The following is a 14,471-nucleotide window of genomic DNA, read 5'->3' on the forward strand; positions in this document are numbered from 1 at the left end:
GTCAAAATATTAAAATTAACGGAATATTTCTCCCAAAAAATATATGGTCAAAGATGTAATTAGGTTCTTAATTGTTGATATCTTCAATCTGCGGAGAAATATTCAGTTAATTCTAATATTTTTATATTATAAAAAATTTAATTACAAAATTAAAAATTGTGTAGGGACCCAATTAAAAAGAAAAATTATAAGAACCTAATTACAAATTTGGTGAACTATAGAGACTAACAAAGTAATTAAACCTTAAATAAATAAAAAAAAAGAAATTGACTCGCAATACTCACATGCATCGGTACTCCACCTTTTTTCTTTGCGTTAGTGTGATTAGGAATTTGTCTAGAACTTTTATATGTATGAGTTACAGAATAGAAGTCCCTCTATCAGTATTCTATCTGTTTATAGGCAATTGGTTTATGCTTTGAACCCAATTCTTTAGTCATTAACCACATTCTGCTCTTACTTGGTATTCAAGTAAACCACTCTACGTTCATGGTAGTTATTAAATAGGATTAAATTTGACATTTTAAACACATTTTAATTGTGATCCTTAACTTATATTTTTTTATTGTCTTCGCCTTCACTCAATTTGAAAAATCTTTCAAGTGTATTATTGTTCCTTCGACCATCACTCTCATTGTAATGATCTAGACACCTACTTCCAAGATGTACTTGTCACTTTATGGTAAGTCTTGGTTTGCATCTCATGAGTTCATTTGGGGAATCTCAGCATTTTTCTTCGACATCTATTAATTTGGTCGAACCATGAACTCCTATGATATGAAACCCAAACCAAACCTTGCTACTTTGACTGTCGTTGTCAAGCGTAGTATTCTTTAGTCACCATATGGCAACAAAACCCTTTCTCCTTTTGACTCTCATGTTTTTCGACCTTACGCTTAGCATAGTACGTTTTTTTTTTCTGCATTGCGATTGGCACAAATTCCATTCATTATCAAAATTTTGGTCAAAATTCGTACCAACAATATTATACTTCCTCCGGTTGCCGATATTATAGATAACAACTATACTAAATATACACTAAAATTAATTACTAGTGTAGAAGACACATTGAAATACAAAATATATTTTTATTTCGCTTGATTTTTGGTAATCTTGACAGGGTGTCAAATCAAACTTGTATCAAGATTTCAATTTGGAGAGCAGATACGACTCCTCTTAAAAGAGTGAACTCGACCCGAAATTTAATTAGTGTATGTGTTGAACGATTATTTGTGTATAAATTGAATCAAATAATGTAAATAAAAATAATAAATGGAAATACAAGAGAATAAATGAAGCTTTAAATAGATATGAAAGTAAATTTGGAGAAAGTAAATTTAGAATTTAGGGTAAATACCCTTTTTGGCCCCTAACCTTTTTTCCATGAGACATAGCGCACCCTAATCATCCGTAAACCTCATCCAACCCCTATCCACTAAAAAAAAATAGACAAAATGGCCCCTGCAACCGAATAGCAAACGATTATCAGTGCCAGGTGTGCCACGAGTCAGTTTCTTTGGTTGGAGAGACTAAAAACCCCTCTTAACATCTTCCTCTTCTTCTTCATCCTCCTCCTTTTCTCCATCATTTTCTTTGCATCTCCATCTCCATGACCATCATCATCGAGCTTCACCTTCACTACTACCACCATGGTTTCCTCTTTGTCTTCTCCTTTTCGTCCTAAACCACCACCACCACCACCCTAAACCACCTTCCATTGGATCAACCCCAAAACTATCACGAACATCCCCGACAGCAACCACGTGTACACCCTTGACCATGCCTCCCCTAAACTGTTACACTTGCACCTCATGCTCATTCTCATTCTCCATCAGCATGGCAATGGCACAGAGGAACAGTCTCCTGTCCTGCCAGTAAAATTGCTTTCCTCCAATGACTACTCCTGGGACCCTTCAACTGCCCTATTTCTGCTGCAATGGCGGAATCAGCCCTGACATCCTCAAAACCTTTCCCATCATGTTTTATTCCAGCATCAAAGACTTCAGAATCCGCAAAGAGGCTCCCTAGAGTGTGTCGTCTGCCTCACCGAGTTCACTGGCAATGACACTCTTTGGTTGTTGCCATATTGCAGCCACGTGTTCCACCTTCCTTGCATCGATGCTTAGCTCTCTTCCCATGTTACCTACCCCATTTATCGTGCCAATCTCAACCAATATTCCTCCAAGTTGTCATTTCAGTGAGCAGCGACAGAGAAGAAAAACATGAAGAAGATGGTTCTTGAAATAGAGTAGAACAGAGCATGATTGAGGGGATCCCGTTGGCACGTGAGGCGAGTGAGGGATGACAGGGTGGGAAGAGAAGGGTTTTGAAGAGGTCGAATACGAGGGAGAACTCAGTGGTGGAGGCAGGAGAGTGTGTGGAGAGGTATACGCTGAGGTTGCCAAAAGATGTGAGGAGGTACATTAGGGTGAACTATGGGGTGATGATGACGCAGCGTTCGGCAAGCTATAACGCGGTGGAGGGTTTGAAGAAAGGATTGTTTTGGAGTGACACGAAAGGAGGTAGCAGCAGAAGTAAGAAAGGGCAGAGCTCTTTTAAGAAAATGGAGGAGAAGAAGAGGACGATGAAAAAAAGAGGAAGATGTTTAGATAGGGTTTTTAGTCCCTCCAACCAAAAGAACTGACATGTGGCACACCTAGCACTGGTAACCGTTTGCTATTTAGTTCCAGGGGTCGTTTTGTCTATTTTTTTAGCGGATAGGGACTTGGATGGTATTTAAAGATAATTAGAGTGTTCTATGTCTCATGGAAAAAAGGTCAGGAGTTGGAAAAGGGTATTTACCCTAGAATTTAAAAGAGAGAAAAATGTTTGAAGAAAAAGGAATAAACATAAAATATGTAAAGAAAAGAAATAAAAGTAAAACAAATTAAAAGTTAACTCTAGACACTCACATGCATTTGAACTCCATGATCTTTCATTTTTTTAGTGTGATTGAGAATTTCCAAAGCTTTTAGAGTGATTATAAGGTGTTCAGATTGAAGTCCCTAGCTCTTCTATGCTTCTCCTATTTGTAGATTAGAATGTTGAATCAGTTCGTCTATTAACTGAGAAGCAAATGTGACTAGGGTAGCACTAACTGTGAAGCCAGGTGGTGAAAAGAAAAACAAGAATTTGAGGCTGATTAGTATGATGGGGAGTATTTACAAGGTCGTCTCAAAAGTCATAGTGGCGAGAATAAAACCTCTAATGGAAGGTCTGGTGAGAAAAACATAAACAATATTTATACAGGATAGATAAATTTTGGATGGGACACTCATAGCTTGTGAGATGGTGTCTTGGTTGAAGAAGTCGAAGAATGCTGGTGTGGTGGTCAAGCTTGACTTTCGGAAAGCTTATGACTCAGTGAGGTAGGGCTTTTAAGATCATGTGCTAGAGAGGATGGGTTTTGGAAGGATATAGATGATGTGGGTGCAAGGCATGCTTTAGATAGTAACTATGTTAGTGATAGTAAATGGCTCCCCGACAAAGCCATTTAGTACGGAAAGAGGGCTAAGGTAGGGCGACCCAATATTGCCTTTCCTGTTTGTTCTTGTGGTGGAGGTACTAAACAAACTGATCAATGCAACTGTACAGCAAATAGGCACTTAAAGGTTTGTTGGTGGATAAGAGAAAAGTATCATTAACGCACTTACAATTTATGGTCGATACCATTCCTTTTGCCCCTCCCAAACCGAAAGTGATAAGGTGTTATAGGAGAATTATGCAGTGCTTTGGCCTTATGTCGGGACTAACCATCAATTTTGAAAACTTAATAATAATATCGGTTAATTGTTAACAGAGTGTGTGCGCAAGGTTGAAGAGAGAAGTGGGGTGTGAAGTAGGATCCCTACCAATCACATATCTAAGCATCCCATTAGGTGCTTGTTTGAGAAGAATAGCAACTTGGAGGTCCATTATTGAGATATAGAGAAAAAGTTATGTCAATGGAAGGCGGTTCTCTTGTCCAAGATAGGGAATTAACTATCATAAAAGTGGTGATAAATAATTTACCAATGTATTATTTCAGATTGTCCAAAATGTCAAAAAGGATAGCTAAAAACAAATCATATTCTTGCAAGTAGCTTTCTTTTGGGAAAAAAGAAAAGGATAAAAGAGCTATGCCAATAATAAAATAGAGTGTAATCCAAAAACTAAGGGAGTATGGTGGCCTCAAAGTTGGGGACATAGCATTGAAGAACGCAGCCATGTTGTTCAAATGGTGGAGAAGGTTTTCTGACGAGAAGGATTTGCTATGAAAAAAAATAGTGGGTTCATGCTATGATGTAGATAAGGAGATACATGTGGTAGAACACAAGTGTGACAAATCAAACGAGCCATGAAAAGACATTATAAATATGGCAGAAGGAAATAAAATTTACAGGAAGATTAGTAAAGAGGGGTGAAAAATGTGTGTGGGAGATGATCAAACAATAAGATTTTGGAAAAGTGTATGGGTTGGTAATACCAGCTTGAAGGGCATATTCCCGAGATTGTATAATATGTCAAACCAAAAAAGTGGGTGGTAGAGGATTGTGGGGTATGGTATGGTGCTTCTTAGGTTTGGGACTTCCAATGGTGGAGAGGTTTCTTTGAGAGAGAGCAAATACTATATAATAAGTTGAAAATATTTTGGATAGTATATTTTTATGTGCACGTAACAGAGATAACATAGCATGGACTTTTAATGAAGATGGGAGATATTCAACTAGATTGTTTATCAACTCAGTTTTGGGAGAACAATATGGATTGTCAGATATGAAGCACATCCTTGACAATATTTGGCATGGAATAATCCTACCAAGAATAGAGTTGTTATTGTGGTTTGTGATAACAGATTCTTTGAACATGAACGATAGGCTCCTACGAAAAAATATCATTGATCAAGGAGAAGCAAAGTGTGTTTGTGTGGTGAAGCATAAAAAATGGTAAATAAATCACATTTTTTTTACATTGTCAATTTATTTCTAGGTTATGGTGGCTGGCTCAGAACTAGGGTAAAGTATATTGGGAGAGTATGAAATATTTTAGGGAGTGATTTGAAAATTGGATGAATTAAGAAGTGAAGAGCATAAAAAAGAGTAGGTGGATTATATTACTTTTTGCTATTGTGTAAATTAGAAAATATTTGAGAGTAAACTGAAAATTTGAAAAAGTGCATGGAAGAAAATAAAAAAATAATGTTCATGTGTGGAGTACAGATAATAAAGTGAAGAGTATTAAAAGACAAGTAGTAATCCAGGAAAAGAAGTACAATAACTACACATGGTGGGTATGTGGTATGTATAAACCAAACTCTATGTCAGGATATTCAAAAAAAAAATAATGGTAGAAGCAATCTTAATAGGATTACAGGATGTGGTGCAATTTCTAATTGAAGAAGCCAACATTAGAGAGGCAAAGGTAACGGTGATAGTATCGCAAAATAATATGGTGAATTGAATTAAATGGTGTAATAGAATTAACTGGGAACAAAGATTTTTGAGGAATAGAGTTATGAGTAAGAGGCACATTTTTAAGAATTTATCTATTATGTATAAATTTGAAAAAGATTTCATCGAAAGAAAAAATTGGGAGCATTAGGCAATGATGGAAGTATGCCAACATGTGCTCTGGGACTTTGAAGATACATGATACGCTGTGTGATGTGCTCTTTTAGTTGATTTTGAATGTGTTTTGTTGATGTTTATATGTATTGCGGTTATATATTTTATTATTTCTTGTTTAAGTTTAGATACTGTTTGGTTGGTTGTGTAATGTATATAGGTGTTATTGTCCTTGATGACAATGTCGAAGGAGATAATTAACATATGTTAAAACGCTTTCTCCTTCTTAAGGGATCGAGTATATTGAAACGATTGAAAAAAATTGATTTTTTTATTAATTTTTTGCAAACAAGTTTTGTAAATAAACGGGATTGAACAGATTGTACCCATTCTCAATTAATATAATCCGGTCGAATCAACTAGTATATTATAGTTCTCAAAATATGTAGGGCCTAATAATAATAATAATAATAATAATAATAATAATAATAATAATAATAATAATAATAATAATAAAGAAGGACTATGGGCCAAGCCCATAACCCTCTTTAACTTTTTTCACTCCAACAGCACACACACACTCCCTATTCTAGGAAAACACATTCTTCTTTTTTCATCATTTTCTTATTGTACGTTCCACTAATGCTTCCCTCCCCTTCCCTCCCTATGTCATTTTTTTTCGATAATAAATTTTCATACAATTTTTATTATGCTCTTTTATGTTGGTTCTTATTCCAAAACTTCATTGAAGTAGCCTAAGCTTGAAGAAGAGAAAAATTACCTTTAATTCAAGTATTACCAATTATTAAGATATTCAGGTAATTCTTTAACTTGATAATTACCTATATTTTTTATTTTTGTCATGATTATTGTTATGGGTATTAATAAATCCAAAAATTTAGGGCCATAGTAAGATAAAATTTGGGATTTTTGGGTATAAAGATTCTATTATATCAATTGATGTTAAGATTAACTTATTTTAGTTACTATTGTTATGTTTGTGATATTAGATTCTCAAAAGAACCACTCTCCATACTTGTTGGAACTTGTGGAGTAGAAATTCCTCTCTTGGATTTTAGTTTGTGAGTAAACTTTGTATCTATAGTTAAATTTTAGTATTGCATCATTTTTATAATTATTGAAAATAATTTAAAATTAATTATTTAGTTATTTACTAACTTATTTCTCAATATAATGTTTATTTTAAATATTTTACAAAGAAAATTCCACTTGAGACATAATATGTTTTGTTGAAATTAATTTTGTCATTTGAGAAATTTAATTACAATATAAATATTATCTTGCTATACACTTTGAAAGTAAAATTAGTATTGAATTTGGATAAAGTTATCACATGTATTATTATTGAATTAATGATGTACTTATTGATTTGTTTGACAACTTTTAGTTTGATCATAATTTCTATGTAAAAATATTTTGGAAGGTTTTATGACAGAAACTGTAGCTAACGGCAATAAGAGCTAGACTTGGTGCACCTTGTCAGTATATTATTATATTTTCAGGTCCATATGAATGAAAAATGGTACCTGTCTGTTTCATGTCCACAAAATCAATGGAATATGTCTGTTTCAGAATTTACACAAAGAAAAATAACCTAAGTGTGATTTCTGTTATTATTTTGACTTTTCTGGATTAGATAACCTTCCGCTTATATTTATATAAAATAAAAAAGTGTGAAAGTTTGATGTCTATAATTAATTATCATTGTGTTTGAGTATATTTTTGTCACTATTACTAAAGTGAATTTATTTTAACTAAAAGTTTATTATTTATACAATTGTCTCTTATGGGGGCTATGGATGCTCTATTTACCATTGAGTTGCAAAACTCACTCTGTTGTTCTTTTATTTTTTCTTTCAGATATGGGTCTTGATCCTAATCCAACTTCATCAGTTCTGCTCTAGTTTTATTTGTGTTGGTGAGCCCTTTACTGTTCAAGGACTTGATATTTTGTGTAAATAGCTTTAAAACTCTTTAGACTTGTTAAACTACTCTATGTGATACAGACAGGATTCGACTTTAGTGACTTGAAACAGGTTGTTTTGTAAATATTCTAGTAGATGGAATTAATAGATCATGCTTTGCTATAAATATTAAAGTAGTATTTTCTTTAAATATGCTGAGTATACTTTAAATGTAATGTGTGAGGATGTGTTGCCTTTTAGTATGATTGAAAATTCTATTTGTTTTTATTTTCTGTAATATCGATTTTTGAGGCTTGCTTGGGAAGATTTTTCTAAGCACCAGTCATAGCCGGTTTAGATTGTGACAAATTGGTATTAGAGCCTGGTTATTCTATGTAATATGGAGTAATTGTCACGTAGTAACATCATGATTGTGTAAATGGAAGGAGGCCCATTTATACAAGTTGTGATGTTACTAAGGACTTATAGGAATGTTGTTCGTAAAATAAGGTCTTTAAAGTGTGCTTTCATTGTTTTCTGTATTTGAGCCTATCTGTATTTGATATAATCATTTATTCTTAGGTGGAAGATGCCACCTAAATGCCGTATTCCTACTCCACGGGCAGGAGCGTGTAAGGCTCTTAATGTTAAAATTAATTGGGCACCTTCTCCCCCACTTAGCCAATAGGGTGGTGGTCTTAGAAGACCAATAGAGAGAGACAAATGTGTGGTTATCACAGAAGAACCAATGGATGTTGTCGCTGAGATACGAGGACTTCATCAAACTGTTAATAATCTTGTGGAGTCCTTAATTGATCGAAGAGAGGTTAGAGCCCCACCTTCTATGGGGCCAAATGTCCTTAATCAAGAAAACCAATAACCTCTTGGGGAAAGAGCTATAACTCTCCAATGTTTCCTTAATTTGAATCCACCTACTTTCTCTAAAATTCTTCTAGAGGATGACCCTCAGTTCTTCTCGACAGCTTGAACAAAGCCTTTCGAGCCCTCAGATGTCCAGCTGACACAGCGGTAGATCAAGTTACATACAAGTTAACAGGACATACTTATCATTGGTATGAACACTTCTTCAAAGTAGAAGGGCACACCGAATACTACCTCTTTTGTGGGATGAGTTTATTGAGATATTTTTGAAAAGATTTCTTCCTACTAGTATAAAGGAGAAAAATACTGCTAATTTTGAAAAGTTGAGGCAAACTTATGATCTGTTTGTAATGCAGTATGAGAATCATTTCACTAAGCTTTATATGCTAAGCATTTAGTGACTCTGGATATCATGAGAGTCAAAAGATTTTTCGAGGACTAGCAAACCCATACTTCACTAACCTTTCACCCATAGTTGGGAGCATGACCTATTTAAAAATTCTGAATGTTGCTTATGATATTGAAGCTGGATTGGAGGAAAGGAGAATACAAAGAAATTGACAAAACAAAAAAGAATACAAGGAGCATTTTTTTGGAGGATCAAGCTATGGAAACATCTCAGGTCATCAAAATCGCCCACAAACAAAATCAGATGGACTTGACCATTCTGACGTTGCTTCAAAGGGTACCTCAGTCTCAGGGAGTTGAGCTAGGAGTGCATCTGAACCAAGCATGCAAAAATGTAAGCCTTCAGAAATTCTGTGATCATCGTGTCAGCATTGTGGAAAATATCATTCTAGAGCATGCTTCAAGACTACTGGAGCATGTTATGGTTGTGGACAAACTAGTCACCTTTGTAAAGATTGTCCTCATCCTCGGAAAAGTTCCATTCAGAGTTCAGTACTACCTACAACATCCACACTATCTTTCTCAGCTCTGTCCCCCGGAAATTCTTTAGCTCCATTAGTTAAGGGGGTAGGTGGAGGATTTGGTGGTCGAGGGTCTAGCATCAAGGGTGCAGCACAAGGTGAAAAAGGTCAGTCACAGGTTCATGCTTTAACTCGTCAGGATGCTCAGGCTTCGAATACAGTAATAGTAGGTACCTTACAAGTTTGTTCCTTAGATGCTCAAGTATTGTTTGATCCGGGTTTTCATCATTCTTTTATATCCTCAAATCTCGCATTTCGTTTAGATAAGCAAGTTCAAGTATTAGACTATCCATTTTATGTTGGTACTCTACTTGGAGTCTCTACAATAGTTCAATATATTTTTCGATCTTGCATTGTTTGAGTGAACACTGTTGATACCCTAGTTGATTTGATCCTTCTTGAAATGATGGATGAATTTGATATTCCAGGTATTCCACCCTTTATTTTCTTTGGTGAAGATTGTTCCACCTTGGCTAATCTTATCAGTTATACGAGTGCTTTACACTTGAGGACAAAAGGGAATCAAGGATTTTTTGCAGTAGTTAGGGACATCGAAGCCAAAGTACCTAGCATAGATCAAGTTCCTGTGGTTAGAAAAGTTTTAGATGTGTTTCTGGAGGAACTACCAGGCATACCACTGGATTGAGAGCTAAAGTTTTCCATAGACTTAGTCCTAGTGGTTCCTTCTGTGTCAATCCCTCCTTATCGCATGGCTCTGACAGAATTGCAAGAATTGAAAGTTCAGTTGCAAGAGCTATTAGATAAGGAATTTATCAGTCCTAGTACTTCTCCTTGGGGAGCTCCAGTCCTCTTTGCAAAGAAAAAGGATGGTTCAATGTGATTATGTGTAGATTACTGGCAAATTAACAAAATAACTAGTTGTAATAAGTATTCCTTACCAAGGATTGATTATTTGTTTGATCAACTCGAAGGAGCTTCTTGTTTCTTTAAGATAGATCTTCGTTCTGGATACCATCAGTTAAAGATTAAGGGAGAAGACATTCCAAAAATGGCTTTTCGAACTTGATACGGACACTATAAATTTTTTGTGATGCCCTAGCTGCTTTTATGGACTCGATGAATCGTATATTCAAGCCTTTTCTAGATCACTTTATGATTGTCTTTATTGATAACATTCTAGTGTATTCCAAGAATGAGGAAGAACAGGAGCATCATCTAAGAATTGTTTTACAAACTCTAAGAAATTAAAAACTTTATGCAAAATTTTTTAAGTGTGAATTTTGGTTGGGTTAAGTAGAATTCTTAAGTCATGTTGTATCGAAATATAGAATCAAGGTTGATCTAAAGAAATTGGAGGCCAAGACCTACATCAGTAAAAGAAATTCGTAACTTTTTAGGGTTGGCAGGCTACTACAAAAGTTTTGTTAAAGATTTTTCAAAGATATCAACTCCTTTGACCTAGCTAACTCAGAAGAATGTAAAATTTCAAACGACTGATGAATGTTAACAAAGCTTTCAAAATATTAAGAAGTGTTTTACTACTCCCCCATTTCTAGTGTAATCTTCAAGATCCGGAGGATATTCAATATATTGTGATTCATCTCGAGTAGGACTTGGATGTATTCTTATGCAACATAGTAGAGTCATTGTCTATGTATCTAGACAACTTAAGAAGCACGAGCAAAATTATCTAACTCATGATTTAGAAATGGCAGAAGTGATTTTTGCCTTAAAGACTGGAGACATTATTTTTATGGAGAAAAATTGAGATTAATATAGATCACAAGAGCTTAAAGTACATCTTTCAACAAAAAGATCTTAACCTCAGACAACGTAGATGGATGAAGTTGCTTAAAGATTAAGATTTTACCATCTTATACCATCCAGATAAGGCTAATATAGTTGCGGATGCATTGAGTAGAAAATCCATGTATAGTTTAAATCACATTGCTTTCTCAAATATATCTTTAGTGCAAGAGATTCATAAGTTGGAATATGAGGGTGTATACTTTAAGCTTGAAGGGTCAGGGCCACTCTTAGCTTACGTATGATCTCAGTACTCTCTAATAGAACAAATCAAGTCTGCGCAAGGTGATGACCCAACGTTAAGAAAGCTAATGGAAGATGTTCACAATGGGAAGAACTCAAATTTTTCTCTTGATCAAGGTGTTTTACGTTGTGGTAACTGTTTATGTGTTCCAAATAATAATGACTTAAAAAAAGATGTTATGGAAGATGTAACACCCTAATTACCCTAAGCGTTACCTCATGCCATAAATCAAAGGATAATTAAAGGTTACGACAATTCTAAGGCTTATACAATAATATATATATATATATATATATATATATATATATATATATATATATATAAAGAAATAGTAATTTTAGAAGCCCGATGAAGAAATAAGTTCAAAAACAGAGTTACAAAAGCGCGAACGTTCACACGAAGCTACAAGCTTAAAGACACAAGATATAGATATAAGATAACAAGGCATATGTAGATATATGAGTATAATAGTCATAAAATACTAGCCTTAGCCCGCGAAATCTAGGCCGACTAGTTATATACAAACATACAGAGTTTGGAAAGTTAAAATAGCATACAAAATATCTCTCTCAAAGTTAGCCTCTAAGGTAAATATAGATACAAAAGTGAGAGTACCAAAACAAAATATTCAAGAGAAATCCAAAAGATGATAAGGATCCTTCGCCCTGTCACCATCACGTAACTCATCGAGGTTGGTTACGACCTGCATCTGAAAAACAATAATAGAATATGTTATGAGAACCAGAGGTTCTCAGTATGGTAACAGTGCGCAGTAATGTAAGATATAAGATTCCAGGATACCAGAGGGAATCCTAGAAGTTCACATCAATCATAATATTCAAGCTTATACAACAGATAAATAAATCCTTAAACAGGTCATCTAACTTAGGGGATTTTTAAACTATCAGTTCACCGCTGTCCCACAGCCTTCACCAGCCTAACTGCCACGTGATCCCATCGCCACCGCCTTCCAAACCTCCTCAATTCCAGTAGAAAACACAAGTAATTCATACAAGTAAAGCACAAGTAATTATCATGTATAGCAAGTAAATCAAGAAGCATTTAAGCATGGTATACAATTAGGCATAGTAAGCAAGTAAACAAAGCAAGCAAGCACATAGTAAATGCATATGATGAATGCCTCTCCTACTTGCTGTGATATCACATTGTCGGTTCAATTGCCAAACCGACACATTTCCATGGGAATGTCGCCTTTCGGTCACGAATAAAATGGGAACCCCCAGGGATATCGTGCACGGCACACGGTCCAGAGATATAGTGCCTGGTACACTCTTGTGATTTTGAAAGAATGCGAGCGAGATACTCAGCCACAGACCTCACATCTCAACGTAAGCAGGACTAACCACCGCCCTTACACTGCCGCTGCGACCTCGACAAGCGGGATTAACCAACATTCCTTACCAAGTGCATGTCGTCTCAACAATACCAGTAATAATAGTATATCCATATTTCTCAATGATCATATTCAATATTCATTAATTCATTATTTATCCTCGAGTCTTAGACTCGTTACAAACATTATAAATTCTCAGGCCTACAGCTCATCATCAACATAAGTACTCTTCCAACCCACACAACTATTCCATCCTCAGTACTGCAGAAACCTATGGCTCAATTTTCCAACTCATGATAGAAAATTACCAAGTTAAACCAACTAACTCATCTCTATTAGCCTTAGAGCCTAAATACTAGGTAGCAATTTCAAATAGTAATTTAAGTAAGTTTAGAAAGTAAGAAAACCCTTAAAAAGGAAGAAAAATTATTTTTCAGCAAAACAGGATCCGTGCGTACGCACGCCCAAGTGTGCGTACGCACGCCCAAGTGTGCGTACGCACACTTCAAATTTGGACCATTCCCCGTACGCACCCTTGTGCCACGTACGCATCCTTGGGTTTTGGCCCATCCCGCATACGCATGCATATGCCGCGTATGCAAGAAGGCTTGGCAGAGACGCCCGCTCGCATATGGAGGTACCCGCGTATGCATGCCCTTCCGGATTTGTAAATTTTTGTAAAGTTACAGAATTTTAGTTTAAACACCAAACTTTAAACGTTCATAACTTTCTCTACAAAACTCCATTTTCCTCAAAGTTTATATCATTTTAAAGCTCTTGAGATAACCTTTAATTTAAAACAAATTTCATCTAATTTAAAGGTTTGAGGCTTAAGTTATGATCCATCAAAGTTCGTCAAAAACCAAGTTTTACAAAATCAGCAAGGTTCTCAAAATTTCAAAACTTCACAACCAAAACCATTTCATAAACATTCTAATATATACCGAATCTCACCATTCACGCTAACAATCACAATCACATCTATACATTGCATCACTTACCATTTTATTTTCTCCATCATTTCCACACCTAATTTTTCGTTCAATTCACCAATTCCCTAATCAATCTCAACAACCTTATTCATCAATAATAATCCATTCATAAAAGCATCATTTATCACTTATTATTATCATATTAACATTCTACCACAATCATATATCAACCATTCTATTTATCCAACTTTCATCAACATGCATATAACACAATCACAATTCAAACAACCAAATATTCATTTCAATCCTATCCTATGGTCCACTAGCCTAAGTGTCCAGAAATATTATATATTACATAGAGAAAAATGAAACCATACTTTGGCCAATTTCCAATATCCTCTATACACCAAATTTGTGTCCAAACCAAGCCTCCAATCACAAGATTTTGCCCCCAAGGTTCCAACTCCACAGTTCAACCTCCAATTTCATTTTACACCAACAATATTCAATCTAATGCACATATATCACTATAATTAATCCCTAAACTGAAAAAGCTCAAAAATTCACAAGAGGATTAGGGTTCTTACCTTCTTCAAATATCATAGGATCATAACCCAATAATCTCCTCAAGTTAGATTGATCCTAAAAATATCAAAACATCAAAATCTCAAAACCCCAAACACTAAATTTTTGAATTTTTCGAAGGAAAATCTAAGAGAGGAATCGAAATTTTCTCACCAGTTTGTTGGGTGGATTTTATAGAGCTCTTCGTGGTGATCACGTGACCATAAACGGTGCAGCGATCGGAGCTCCGTAGCTCAAGTTATGAGCTTGGGAAGTTAGTGATGAATAGTAAAAATGGAGGGTTTGTCTCCTTCTTCCCAACTTAGCTGCA

At 35.2% G+C, this 14,471-nt stretch overlaps 1 pseudogene; it reads left to right on the top strand.

Moving 5' to 3' along the window:
- The first annotated feature begins 8,216 nt into the window (after nucleotides 1-8,216).
- Nucleotides 8,217-9,925, top strand: LOC148568835 (uncharacterized; annotated as a pseudogene).
- Nucleotides 9,926-14,471: the final 4,546 nt, after the last annotated feature.

This window comes from Arachis ipaensis, chromosome B4, assembly GCF_059453495.1.
Source record: "Arachis ipaensis isolate K30076 ecotype BB chromosome B4, ASM5945349v1, whole genome shotgun sequence".
Taxonomy (NCBI): Eukaryota; Viridiplantae; Streptophyta; class Magnoliopsida; order Fabales; family Fabaceae; genus Arachis; species Arachis ipaensis.